This window comes from Pan troglodytes, chromosome 15, assembly GCF_028858775.2.
Source record: "Pan troglodytes isolate AG18354 chromosome 15, NHGRI_mPanTro3-v2.0_pri, whole genome shotgun sequence".
In the NCBI taxonomy this organism is placed as follows: Eukaryota; Metazoa; Chordata; class Mammalia; order Primates; family Hominidae; genus Pan; species Pan troglodytes.
The window spans coordinates 43,366,603-43,380,620 of record NC_072413.2 but is presented as its reverse complement, the minus strand read 5'-3'; the positions used below and the strand labels follow the sequence as shown (position 1 = coordinate 43,380,620).

Genomic DNA, 14,018 nt, shown 5'->3' with positions numbered 1-14,018 from the left:
CCACTCACCATTTATAAAAACTAACTCAAGATGGATTAAACACTTAAATGTAAAACTTCAAACTACAAAAATAAAGAAAACCTAGGAAATACTCTTCTGGGCATTGGTTTACAGAAATAATTTATGACTAAGTCCTTAAAAGCTAATGCAACAAAACAAAAATTGACAATTAAGACCTAATTAAACTAAATAACTTCTGCACAGCAAAAGAAACAATCAATAGAGTAAATGGACAACCTACAGAATGGAAGAAAATATGTGCAAACTATGCATCGGACAAAGAACTAATATCCAGAATCTATAAGAAACTTAAATCAACAAGAAAAACAAACAACCCCAACCCCATTAAAAAGTGGGTAAAGAACATGAATAGACATTTCTCAAGAGAAAACACGCAAGTGGCCAAGAAATATGAAAAAAAAAAAGCTCAACATCACTAATAATCAGAGAAATGCAAATCAAAACCACAATGAGATACCATCTCACACCAGTCAGAATGGCTACTATGAAAAAGTAAAAAAACAATAGCAGATATTGGTGAGATTGCCGAGTAAGGAAACACTCATACACTGTTGGTGGGATTGTAAATTAGCTCAGCACATGTGGGAAGCAGTTTGGAGAGTTCTCAAATAACTAAAAACAGAATTGCCATTCAACCCAGCAATCCCATTACTGAGAAAAATAAATCATTCTACCAAAACATCACCTGTATTAACATGTTTATCACAGCACAATTTACAATTGCAAAGACATGGAATCAATACAGGTGCCCATCAATACCGGATTAGATAAAGAAAATGTGGTACATATATACCATGGAATACTACACAGCCATAAAAAAGAACAAAGTTATGCACTTTGCAGCAACATGGAGGCAGCTACAGGCCATTATCTTAAGCGAATTAACACAGAAACAGAAAACCAAATATCACATGTTCTCCCTTGTGAGACCTAAACATTACATAGGCATGGACATAAAAATGAGAACAATAGGCCCTGGGGACTCTTAAAAGGGGGAGAGGGACATGGGGAATTGTTGAAAACTACCTATTGGATACTATGCTCACTGTTTGGGTGATGCAATTGAAGCTCAAACCTCAGCATCATGCAATATATCCATGTAACAAACCTCCACGTGTACCCACTAAATGTTTTTAAAAAAAAAGTCTGACTTGGTAATCTCTCTTTTTAAGATTACTTCTCCTTCTTGTACTATTTCTCCCTAACTCCCAGCACCTAATTTGTATTCCACTATTGACTGCACCTTGATGTCCTTTAAGATGCTCACTAAGAATAGCAGAAAGTATTAAACATAACATATCTACCACAAGATCCCTGACAAATAGTTGACAAGTCTCCACTCAAATACTTGAACTTCTAGTTATGGCAGAATTCCTTTAAAGAAAAACATCCATTTACAGATAACTTTTTAACCAAAATATACCTTTCTGTCTCTCTAACATGCTCATGCTTCTAAATCGGCCTCTGGGGTGTCCTGGAATATAATTCTTCTACGTGAAATCTTTTAGCTATTTAAAGATAGAATCAAGTCCATCCAAGTTCCTCTGTTCCATTTTATGCATTTTCTATTCTCAACTACAACTCATGTGATACGGCTTCAATTCACTCTTCTCTGAATATACTCCAGTAGATCAGTCATTTTCAAAATGTGACACCCAGAATTAAACACAATCCACCACATATGTTTTACAGGGAAGAGAGGATATCACTTCCTTTGTGATATGATCAATGTTTGCATTATGAGTTTAAGGGATTTTTGTCAGGGGGTGTTTTGTTTGTTTTTGCAACCACATCACACTGTCACCTATTTTAAGTTTACAGTCAACAGTACCCCTAAGATGTTACCACATGTGCTACATTATACATTATGTACGGGTTTGTTGATGGTTGTTGTTTAGTCACCTAAAAAAAAAGAAAAAGAAAGAAAAGAAAAAAGCAGCATTTTAACTCTAGTGGTCAAAAAATTTCATTCTCTTAAATTTAGCTTTCTATTCCTGTTCCAGCTAATCAGGATCACTTAGATTTTAATGCTATCATCTGATATATTAGCTATGTCTCCCAGCTTCATCATTTGCCAATTTAATGAGTATGTCATTTTAACAAAATAATTTTAAAATGTTGAACCCAACTTTTCAAAGACACATTACTAGAGATATACCTTAGGCACTATTTGAACACTGCCTTCAAACTAGGTACAAATCCAGTTCCTGCATTTTTAATGTACTATGCCTTGAAATCATGTTTATATTTTAGTGTGAAAGCTTTAAAAGATCAAAAGCCTGCAAGGCCAATAGAAATTAATTTCTAAAGATGAAATTTTTGAGTTGTGAGAGAAAGTGTTCTGCCAGGAGAGTTCTTCTATTGTAGGTGTCTGTCTGTTCTGTCTATATAGCCAGTATAAGCCTATACTGGCTAATCACATCCTTACCTAGGTTTTTAATTCCTTCTTTCCACAATGGTGATTGAATTGTGCTGAAAATTTATTAAAAGTATTGCCTTGAGTGAAATTGATTTGGAGAGATATGACCTGCTGATTTCTTTTAAAAATAAATTCTAATATATATCATTTCTCATGCAAATATCCATGGTGAACAGCTCCATGTAAACAGTCCCAAAGGGTTCCAGGTAATCATGAGCACTATAACAATACAATATTAAAATGATTTCCTCATGTAAAATCTAGAAGAAGTCAGAGCTTCCAGATATTAGGCTTGATTTTTAGCATGCACAAGTTACTATGATCATCTTCATTTCAGATTCAGCAATTTTATTTCCATTTTTACAACTCTCCTATGTCATTGAATCTTCCCTGGAATCTACAGCCCTGACTCAGTGAAAACAAAGTGAATCACAAGCTATAGTTGTTTTATTTTTAGTACACAGCACAATCCTGAGAGAGTTGAAGATGTTCAGAGACAAAAACAACCACCACCACCTCATGTAAAGCCAAAATAACACTCCCTTTTACCTTAAAGTGAGGATCTCCTGTTGCCTGAATCTTAATAGATGTCAATAGAGACGGGGCAGCCATAACACTTTCAGGAGAAACTGTGCACTCTCTCTGTACTTTTCTGGCGCCTTTTTCAGTTTCAGAGAAAAAGCACAAATGGCAAAGGAGGAATACCACATTCATGAGCCAGGTTAAGCGTCTACCACACAACTTTATTACTATTACACACAGGCTGTGTATGGAATGCATGAGTAAAATGGAAAACAGGGGTGGTACCTTTCCAGCCAAAAGAAGCCCTTTTTATCAGAGATGAAAAAGTCTGCTAAAATCATGCTGAATTACAAGCATGTGAAAAAATGGGTTCCAAACACCACTCTAAAGCTATTTTTAAGCAAAGTGGTAACTACTCATTTGAATAATAAAATGTTTGCCAATATAATTAATTCTACTTTTCCTGCTATTTTCTTTTAAAAGTTTTATATTTAACCCAGAATGCTATAAGAATTCAATATAAACTAAATCTGAACTTAGAATATTATACCATTCAAGTGTTTCTTTTCCTCCACATGAATTTTAATTTAATGAAATCACATAACACCAGGCCTTATTATTTATTTATTTATTTATTTATTTAAGAGACAGGGTCTCACTCTGTCATCCAGGCTGGAGTACGTTGGCATGATCATAGCTCACTGCAACTTTGAGCTCCTGGGTTCAAACACTCCTCCCATCTCAGCCTTCAGAGTAGATAGTCCTGTAGTAGGACAACAGGCACATGCTATGCCCAACTAATTTTTTTTTTTTTTTATTTTTGTAGAGATAGGGCCTCACTCTGTTGTCCAAGCTGATCTTGAACTCTTGACCTCAAGTGATCCTCCTGCCTTAGCCTCCCAAAGTGCTGGGATTACAGGTATGAGCCACTGCACCTGGCCAGGCCTTATTTTTATAATACACTGAGTGTTTTTGTGTAAGTATGCCAAGGTAACTATAGTTCAGTAAAAAAAACACTGTTTTTTTCTTTACCTTTGGAAAGTAAGTGACTACATAGCCTAATCTGTGATGGGGATTGACCACAGCAAGGGCAACTGCCACCAGAGAGTGATACCACCTCAGGACATCATGGGATAAAAAATATCACTCCGTAGAAGTAACTTCATCGCAACTCATATAAAACAAACAGAGACAGAGTTTAGGTGTCACCCAGGCTGGGATGCAGTGGCACAATCATAGCTCACAGCAACCTCAAACTCCCGGGCTCAAGGGATCCTCCCGCCTCAGTCTCCCAAGTAGCTAGGATTATAGGTATGTGCCACCATGTTCAGCTAATTCTTTTGTTTGTTTGTTTGTTTTTTGTAGAAACAGGGTCTTGTTATATGGCCCAGGCTGGTTTCAAATTCCTGGCCTCAAGCCGTCCTTCAGTCTCAACCTCCCAAAATGTTGGGATTACAGGCATGAGCCTCCATGCACAGCCCACTGAATGATCTATTTTTAATTTAAATGTCACACTATAGCAGTGGCATTTGCTGAGCTTCCTGATGGATTCATGGCCCAAGTTTAAGATACAGTCAAACAGAGAATTTTTAAGTTGTATTTATTATATAATTGTAGAAATATGATATTTTGGGGTATTTTTACTTGTGTCATTGTACCTTGCTATCAAAGTGTGGTTTGTAGATCAGTCTCATTGACCTCACTTAGAAGCTTGTTGAAAATGCAGAACCCAGGCCCCATGCCAACTCTGCATTTTAAACACAACCCTGGTTGATTCATACGCATATTAAAGTTTGAAAAACATTATTATAGTACACTTTTAAAGTATCTTCTAGCTCTGATCCTCCACAGCCAGAATCCTGTACTCCCATTTAAATAACTAAAACACATTAATAATAGAGTTTTATTGAATCCTGCATTCCTTTTAAATTAACTGGAATAAAAAATTGTATGAACTTGTCAAATAATGAACAAATAACTGACTATGGTGGCAAGAATGAGGGTTACATAAAAATTGTCTTTGGCCAGGGAAAACAAGTAACATCATTCATTCTTTCAGTATGCTAACTGCTCATAAAATTGCAAATGATGCTACTAAATAAGACAAAATGACACAGCTATACAGAAATCAAAGAAGCACATCTAAGACAAAGGCAAGAAGAAAACTGTAATGCCAAATGCAAAATTTCATTTGAAATAGGAAACACAATATAGACTTGTTGTGCAGAAGAGTGTATGGACATGACAGTGTAATAGAGAATCATGAGGCAGGTCCTTCTCTTTTTTCTGTCACCCTTCCTGTATGCTGTGGGGAGAAGCCCTATGTCCTATCCCTGGGCAAAACTGCTCCCAAACAACCTCAAGCAATTAACCACTTCAACATTTTGTTGCTTTTTTTTTTTCTTCTGGCTTTAATTTTTTTTAACTTTTATTTTAAGTTCAGGGGTACATCTGCAGGTTTGTTACATAGGTAAACCTGTGTTATGGGGGTTTGTTGTACAGATTATTTCATCACCCAGATACTAAGCCTAGTACTCATTAGTTATTTTCCCTGATCCTCTCCCTCCTCCTAACCTCCACCCTCTGATAGGCCCCAGTGTGTGTTGTTCCCCTCTATGTGTCCATGTGGTCTCATCATTTAGCTCCCACTTATAAGTGAGAACAGGAAGTATTTGATTTTTCTGTTCCTACATTAGTTTGCCAAGGATAATGGCCTCCAGCTCCATCCATGTCCCTGCAAAGGACACAATCTTGTTCCTTTTTATGGCTGCATAGTATTCCATCATGTAAATGTACCACATTATTTTAATCCAGTCTAACATTAATGGGAATTTAGATTGATTCCGTGTCTTTGCTATTGTGAATAGTGCTGCAATGAACATACACGTGCATGTGTCTTTCTAACAGGATGATTTATGTTTTGGGGGGGTATATACCTAGTAATGGCATTGCTGGATCAAACAGTATTTCTGTCTTTATGTCTTTGAGGAATTGCCACACTGTCTTCCATAATGGTTGAACTAATTTATACTCACACCAACAGTATATAAGCATTCCTTTTTCTCCACAACCTCACCAGCTGCTGTTATTTTCTGACTTTTTTTTTTTATTATACTTTAAGTTTTAGGGTACATGTGCACAATGTGCAGGTTTGTTACATATGTATACATGTGCCGTGTTGGTGTGCTGCACCCATTAACTCGTCATTTAATATTAGGTATATCTCCTAATGCTATCCCTCCCCGCCCCCTGCTCCCCACAACAGGCCCCGGTGTGTGATGTTCCCCTTCCTGTGTCCATGTGTTCTCATAGCCATTCTGACTGGTGTGAGATGGTATCCCACTGTGGTTTTGATTTGCATTTCTCCAATGATCAGTGATGTTGAGCTTTTTTTCATATGTTTTTTTGGCCACATATATGTCTTCTTTTGAAACATGCCTGTTCAAGTTGTTGACAAAAAGTCAAACTCTAAAATATTTGGAGAGATTTATTCTGAGCCAAATATGAGTGACCCTGGCCCATGACACAGCCTTCAGGAGGGCCTGAGAACATGTGCCCAAAGTGGTCAGGGTACAGCTTGGTTTTATACATTTTAGGGAGGCATGAGACATCAGTCAAATACATTTACAACTCAAAGTGGGGAGGGCTTTCAAGCTATAGGTAAATTTAAACATTTTTCTGGTTGACAATTGGTTGAGTTTATCTAAAGATCTGGGATCATAGAAAGGAAATGTTCAGGTTAAGATAAAAGACTGTGGAGACCAAGGTTCTTTTGAAGTCTTATAGTGGCTGCCTTTAGAGACAATAGATGACAAATGTTTCCTATTCAGATCTTTAAAAGGTGCTAGAGTTTTAGTTAATCTCTTTAGGATTGGGAGGGCCTGGGAGAAAAAGATCTAGCTGTGTTAATAGAGATTCTTTACAGATGCAAATTTCCCCCAACAAAGGACAGCTTTGCAGGCCCATTTAAAGATACAGCAAAGAAACATGTTTTGGGGTAAAATATTTTATTTTCTTCTTCGTCTCATAAGGTTATGCCAAAGTCAGGTTGGAAAGTAAGTCACAATATATGAGGTTAAATAAAACCCATCTGATGAGAATTTAGGATTTGTAGGGCACGACTCCCCAGATTCCTTAGATAGAAATTTGGGCAAGATAAAAAAATCAGAGTTTAGTGCTCAAAGTCCATTGCCCACTTTTAACGGGGTTTGTATCTTTTCCTGTAAATTTGTTTAAGTTTTTTTATGAATGCTGGATATTAGACCTTTGTCGGATGCATAATTGGCAAACATTTTCTCCCCTTCCATAGGCTGTTTATTCTGTTCATAGTTTCGTTTGCTGTGCAGAAGAAACGCTTTCGTTTAATTAGATCCCATTTTTCAATTTTCACTTCTGTTGCACTGGCTTTTGGAGTCTTCATCATGAAATCTTTGCCTGTGCCTATGTCCTGAATGGTGTTGCCTAGGTTTTCTTCTAGAGTTTTTGTAGTTTTGGGTTTTATATTTAAGTATTTATTCCATCTTGAGTTAATTTTTGTATATCATGTAAGGATGGGGTCCAGTTTCAATCTTCTACATATGGCTAGCCAGTTATCCTAGCACCATTTATTGAATAGGGAATCTTTTCCACATTGCTTGTTTTTGTCAGGTTTGTCGAAGATCAGATAGTTGTAGGTGTATGGCCTTATTTCTAGGTTCTGTATTCTATTCCGTTGGTCTATGTGTCTATTTTTGTACCAGTGGTGTTTTGGTTACTGTAGCCTTGCAGTATAGTTTGAAGTTGGGTAGTGTGATGCCTCTAGCTTTGTTCTTTTTGCTTAGGATTGCCTTGGCTATTCGAGCTCTTTTTTGTTCCATATGAATTTTAAAATAGTTTTCTCTAGTTCTGTGAAGAATGTCAATGGTAGTTTCACAGGAATAGCATTGACTCTGTAAATTGCTTTGGGCAGTATGGCGATTTTAATGATATTGATTCTTCCTACCCATAAGCATGGAATGTTTTTTAATTTCTTTGTGTCATATCTGATTTCTTTGAGCAGTGCTTTGTAGTTCTCCTTCTGGAGACCTTTTGCCTCCCTAGTTAGCTGTATTCCTAGGTATTTTATTCTTTTTTTGGCAATTGTGAATGGGAGTTCGTTCCTGATTTGGCTCTCAGCTTGACTGTTGTTGGTATATAGGAATGCTAGTTATTATTGCACATTGATTTTGTATCCTGAGACTTTACTGAAGTAATTTATGAGCTGAAGGAGCTTTGGGGCTGAGACTATGGGGTTTTCTAGATATAGAATCATGTCATTTGCAAACAAGGATAGTTTGACTTCCTCTCTTCCTATTTGGATGCCTTTTACTTCTTCCTCTTGCCTGATTGCCCTGGCCAGGATTTCTAATACTATATTGAATAGGAGTGGTGAGAGAGGGCATTGTTGTCTTGTGCCAGTTTTCAAGGGGAATGCTTCCAGCTCTTTCCCATTCAGTGTGATGTTGGCTATGTGTTTGTCGTAGATGGCTCTTATTATTTTGAGGTATGTTCCTTCAATACCTAGTAACTAGAGTTTTTAATGTGAATGGATGTTGAATTTTATCAAAAGCCTTTTCTGCATCTATTGAGATAAACTTGTGGTTTTCATCTTTAGTTCTGTTTATGTGATGACACATTTATTGATTTGTGTATGTTGAACCAACCTTGCATCCCAGGAATAAAGCCTACTTGACTGTGTTTATAAGCTTTTTGATGTGCTGCTGGATTTGATTTGCCAGTATTTTGCAGAGGATTTTGCATTGATTTTCATCAAGGATATTGGGCCAGGTCCAGTGGCTAATGGCTATAATCCCAGCACTTTGGGAGGCCGAGGGAGGTGGATCACTTAAGCTCAGGAGTTCAAGACCAGGCTGGGCAACATGGCAAGACCTTGTCTCTATCAAAAATACAAAAAATTAGCTGAGTAAGGTGACGCATGCCTGTGGTCCCAGCTACTTGGGAGGCTGAGGTGGGAGGATCACTTGAGCTCAGGAGTCAGAGGTTGCAGTAAGCCAAGATCACACTCCAGTGTGGGTGACAGAGTGAGACCCCATGTCAAAAAAGAAAAAAAAAAAGAAAAAAGGATATTGGCCTGAAGTTCTTTGTTGTTGTTGCTGTATCTTTGCCAGGTTTTGGTATCAGGATGATGCTGGCCTCATATAATGAGTTAGGGAGGAGTCCCTCCTCCTCAATTTTTTGGAATAGTTTCAGTAGGAATGATACCAGCTTTTCTTTGTACATCTGGTAGAATTTAGCTATAAATCTGTCTGGTCCTGGGTTTTCTTCAGTTGGTAGGCTATTGCCAGAGTGATTTTTAACAGCTTTATTGAGGTATCATTGATATAACAACAACAACAAAAAAATCACATATGTATACAATTTGATGAGTTTAGACATATGCATACACCCATGATACCATCACCACAATCAAAGTAGTAAACATATCCCTCACCTCCTAAAGTTTCCTTGTGTCTGTTTGCATGGTTTATTTTGTTTCATTTTATAGTAAGAACACTTGGCAAGAGATCACCCTCTTAACCCATTTTTAAATGAACAATGCTGCATTGTTAACTAAAGAAACCATGTTGGGCCAGCCAAAGTGGCTCACGCCTGTAATCCCAACACTTTGGGAGGCCAAGACGGGAGGATGGCTTGGGCCCAGGAGTTTGAGACTAGTCTAGGCAACATATCTAGACCCTGTCTCTACAACAACAAAAATGTTCTTAATTAACTGGGAATGATGGTGCACACTTTTATTTACAGCTACTTGAGAGGCTGTTGCAAGCCTCTCAAGCAGATCACTTGTGCCCAGCAGTTAGAGACTGCAGTGAGCTATGATCACTCCACTGTACTCCAGCTTGGGAGACAGAGTGAGATCTTGTCTCTAAAAAAGTAAAATAAAATAACAAAATAAAATTTAAATGAAGGAAGAAAAAAAGAAAGCATGCTGTACAGCAGATCTCTAGAATTTATTCATCTAGCATAACTGAAACTTTAAGCCAATGGAGCAACAACTCCCCATTTCCCCTCCACCACCCCAGCCCTTAGCAACCATCTTTTAAATGGAAAAATTAGTCATTTCCCACATTAAAACACTTCAGTGTCACAGGATTAAGACCAAACCCCTTAGCAAGTACAGATGCTTTTCAACTTACAATAGAGATAGGTCTCCATAAACCCATCATAAGCTGAAAATATCATTGTTGAAAATGAAAATGCATTTAATATACCTAACCTACTGAACATCATAGCTCAGCCTAGCCTGCTGTAAGCATGCTCAGAACACTTACATTAGTCTACATTTAGGCAAAGTCATCTAACACAATCCCTATTTTAAAATAAAGTGTTGAATATCTCATGTAATGTATTGAATATTGTACCGAAAGTGAAAAACGGAATTGTTGTATGGGTACTTTCAGTCTGATTTCTATTGAACGCCTATCGCTTTTGCACCATCATAAAGCCAAAAACAATTGTTAAGTCAAACTATTGTAAAACGGGAACCATTTGTACACAGATCCCTTCATAAGCTGCTTATGACTTTCCAGGCTTACATCTCTCCACGTCCACATGACCTACCATATAGCCATTCCACACTGCCAACTCATACTGCTAAACCTTTGGACTTCCTTCCCCCTTCCTAGAATGGTCCACTTTGTCCCTTTTAGCTTCTGGATGCTCATCCTCCAAGTCTCAGGTTTCAGTTACCCTACATAGACGAGACTGGGCATGTTCAGGTTCGTACGGCTGTAGACATCAGTTACTCTATATAGAATTACTCTTTTCTCTGTTCTATCACTGTAGTAGCGCTTAATACATTGTACTCTAATTGATTAACATCTCTGAATCTTCAGCTCGATTACAGCCTTAGTCATCTTTTTAACCCCATTACTTGGTACACTGCTGCCAAGCACTTATCATCACTCTGTTTTTCTCTTGGAGACAGAGTCTTATTCTGTCACCCAGGCTGAAGTGTAGTGTCACGATCATGGCTCACTGAAGCCTCAATCTCCCAAGCCCAAGTGATCCTCCTACTTCAGCCTCCCAAGTAGCTGAGACAACAGGCATGTGCCACCCTGCCCAGCTAGGTTTTGGTTTTGCTTTTGCCTTTGCTTTCACTTTTTAGTGACTGGGTCTCTCTATGTTCAGTGTTGGGTCTCTCTAGGCTGGTCTCAAACTCCTGAACTCAAGCAATCCTCATGCCTCAGCCTCCCAAAGTTCTGGGATTACAGGCATGAGCCACTGTGCCCAGTCAATTTACTGCTATTCTCACTAGATGTGTGTTTCTATTCCTGGGTTCTCTATTTTTGTATTAGTTTCTGGATTAGCTGGACTTCATTTGACTAGAGTTTAAAAAAAAAATTCTTTTTTTTTTTTAAATTGTAGCTCTGAGGCATTTTATTATAAAAACTTAGTACTCATATACATAAACTAATATGAACTTAAAATTCATCATACATTTACTTCATTTTTTAGCTTGACCTTCCAGGAAATCTTTAGCTTCATTGATTTTGGCTGCTATATAAGGAGATCCTCCTTTGTCAGGATGATTTGAAAGCACAATTCGTCAATGAGCATCTCTTATTTTCCCTTTATTGGCAGTAGGGCTTACACCTAGTATTAATGCTGCTTCCCGTTTTGTCATTTTGGGTTCAAACCCACCTCTATAATAGCCACCACTGAAGGCAGATTTTGGTAGGCTTTGAAAAACTTGTTTTACTTGAGGCTCCATATGCTTCATGGCTTGCAAAACATAACGGCCTGCAAATCCTGCAGCAGCAATGGTCAGTCCAACTGCTACCACTGTACTGGCCATGGCTTCAGCTGGGCTCCCTTGCTTCCACCAGGAGCACAGCTCATCCCAGCTCAGAGGGTGTGGCCAACACCTGCACGCCTCTACCAGAGAGCAATGCAACCCCTAAAAAAAAAAATTCTTAAATGTTTATCCCCTGAATACTTTATATTTGAATTATAACATAGATGAATATAATATTTTGTCTAAGAATGTGGTGGACACCTCTATTTCTTCCAGTGCTAAATGTTTCTGTAAAAAGTCTGACACAAGCTTGAATTTCCCCTTGTTAAGTAACTTGCTTTTTCTACTTGATGTCTGAAGAATTCTTTTTTGTTGTTAAAATCTTGATGCTCGGTAACACACACGGCACTTCTCAATGTTGGTAATTCAGTATCAATTTTTCCTATTAGACGTGTGTGCTTTATTATGAAAGAGATTTTCCATTATTATATCTCTGAATACTTTTTCTCACCATCTGTTGTCTACTTCAGAGATGCCTATTGTTTTGTCAGTCATCCATGTCTACAGCCTCTTCCTAATTGCCTTCATCTCCATCTTGCTTCTCATTCACTGTAACTTATGCCTTTTTTCCATCACATTAATTTAAATTTTAACTATGCCTCTTCTGCTTTTTATTCTTTTAATATATTTATTAGATTTAAAATTCTGCTTTACATCTGAGTTTCCTTGACCTTGCACTTCCCTTTTAATTTCATTCTGTTGTTTTATATTCTTGTCTTTTAAACTTTCATTTCACTGAATTTCTATTTGTGAAAAATTCTTCTACAGCAAGAGACATTCACAAGGAAACAGTTTCTGTTACAGAAATTATTATTTTTCTTTTCCTTTTTTTTTTTTTTTGTTGCCAAGGCTGGAGTACAGTGGCGCGATCTCAGCTCACTGCAACCTCTGCCTCCTGGGTTCAAGGGATTCTCCTGCCTCAGCCTCCCAAGTAGCTGGGATTACAGGCACCCACCACAATGCCCGTCTAATTTTTTGTATTTTTAGTAGAGACAGGGTTTCATCATGTTGGCCAGGCTGGTCTCAAACTCCTGACCTCAGGTGATCCACCCACCTCAGCCTCCCAAAGTGCTGGGATTCTGGGATTACAGGCATGAGCCACCACACCCAGTGTTTCTTTTTTCTTTTTTTTCTTTTTTTTTTTTTTTTTTTTTTGTTTAGGCAGGGTCCCACTACGTCACCCAGGCTGAAGTCTAGTAGCATGATCGCAGCTCACTATAGCCTCCAACTCCTGGGCTCAAGTGATCCTCCTACCTCAGCCTCCCGAGTAGCTGGAACTACAGGCATGCACCACCACCTCCAGCTAATTTTTGTACTTTTTGGTACAGATGGGGTTTTGCAATGTCGTCCAGACTGATCTCAAACCCCTGAGCTCAAGGTATCCTCCCACCTCGACCTCCCAATGTGCTGAGATCACAGGCATAAGCCACTGCGCCCAGCCACAAATTATGATTTCTTATAGATGATTTCATCATTTCTCTTTCACATGTATGTTTCTCTCAGTCTCTCTCTGACTCTGTCTCTTTATATTTGTCTTTTTCTGTAGTATTTTTGCAGAGTTTTATGCCATTTCCTTTCATCTTGCATATGCTTATATAGGCAACACTGTACAGACATTATTTGCTCTAATATAGTGTGTTTTGCAATCATTTTTACTGGTTTATACACAGTCTTTCATAAAGGTCATGCCAGAAGATTTAACTCTGCTAATGTCTGTAAGAAGAAAATAAAAAATAATCCTTTTAAACATGACACGGTGCTACACATATTACATTGATTTACTGTAATTTATTTATGGTGGGCACTAAGATGTAGTGGTTAGGAGAGCAGGCTCTGGGACAAACTGTGTAGGTTTAAACCTGTATATCTTGGACTACTAAATCATTTAATCTATCTAAGCCTCAGTTTCCCAGTCTCTAAATTGGGACTAATAAGAACACCCAATCTCATTGTTAGGGGGAGCAAATGAAACAAAGCATGAAAAACACGTAGGAGGCACTTCATATTTGTTAAATTAATAAATGAATACATATTCTCCAAATAAAACTTTTAAACATTACAATATATTTTCAGTTTCAGTTTGAATAGCTTGATTCTAAATTTGGCTAAATTTGTGAATCAGTGCCTTTATTAGGTTTTGATACAAGTGCAGCTGTCTCATGCAAAGATGTACGTTTTAAACAGCAGCAATATTTTTGCTTGATGCCATTGAGAAATTCAAAG

At 37.8% G+C, this 14,018-nt stretch overlaps 1 pseudogene; it reads right to left on the bottom strand.

Annotated features, from left to right (window-relative positions):
* Positions 1-11,359: 11,359 nt before the first annotated feature.
* On the bottom strand, positions 11,360-11,846 carry LOC740288 (mitochondrial import inner membrane translocase subunit TIM14-like; annotated as a pseudogene).
* Positions 11,847-14,018: the final 2,172 nt, after the last annotated feature.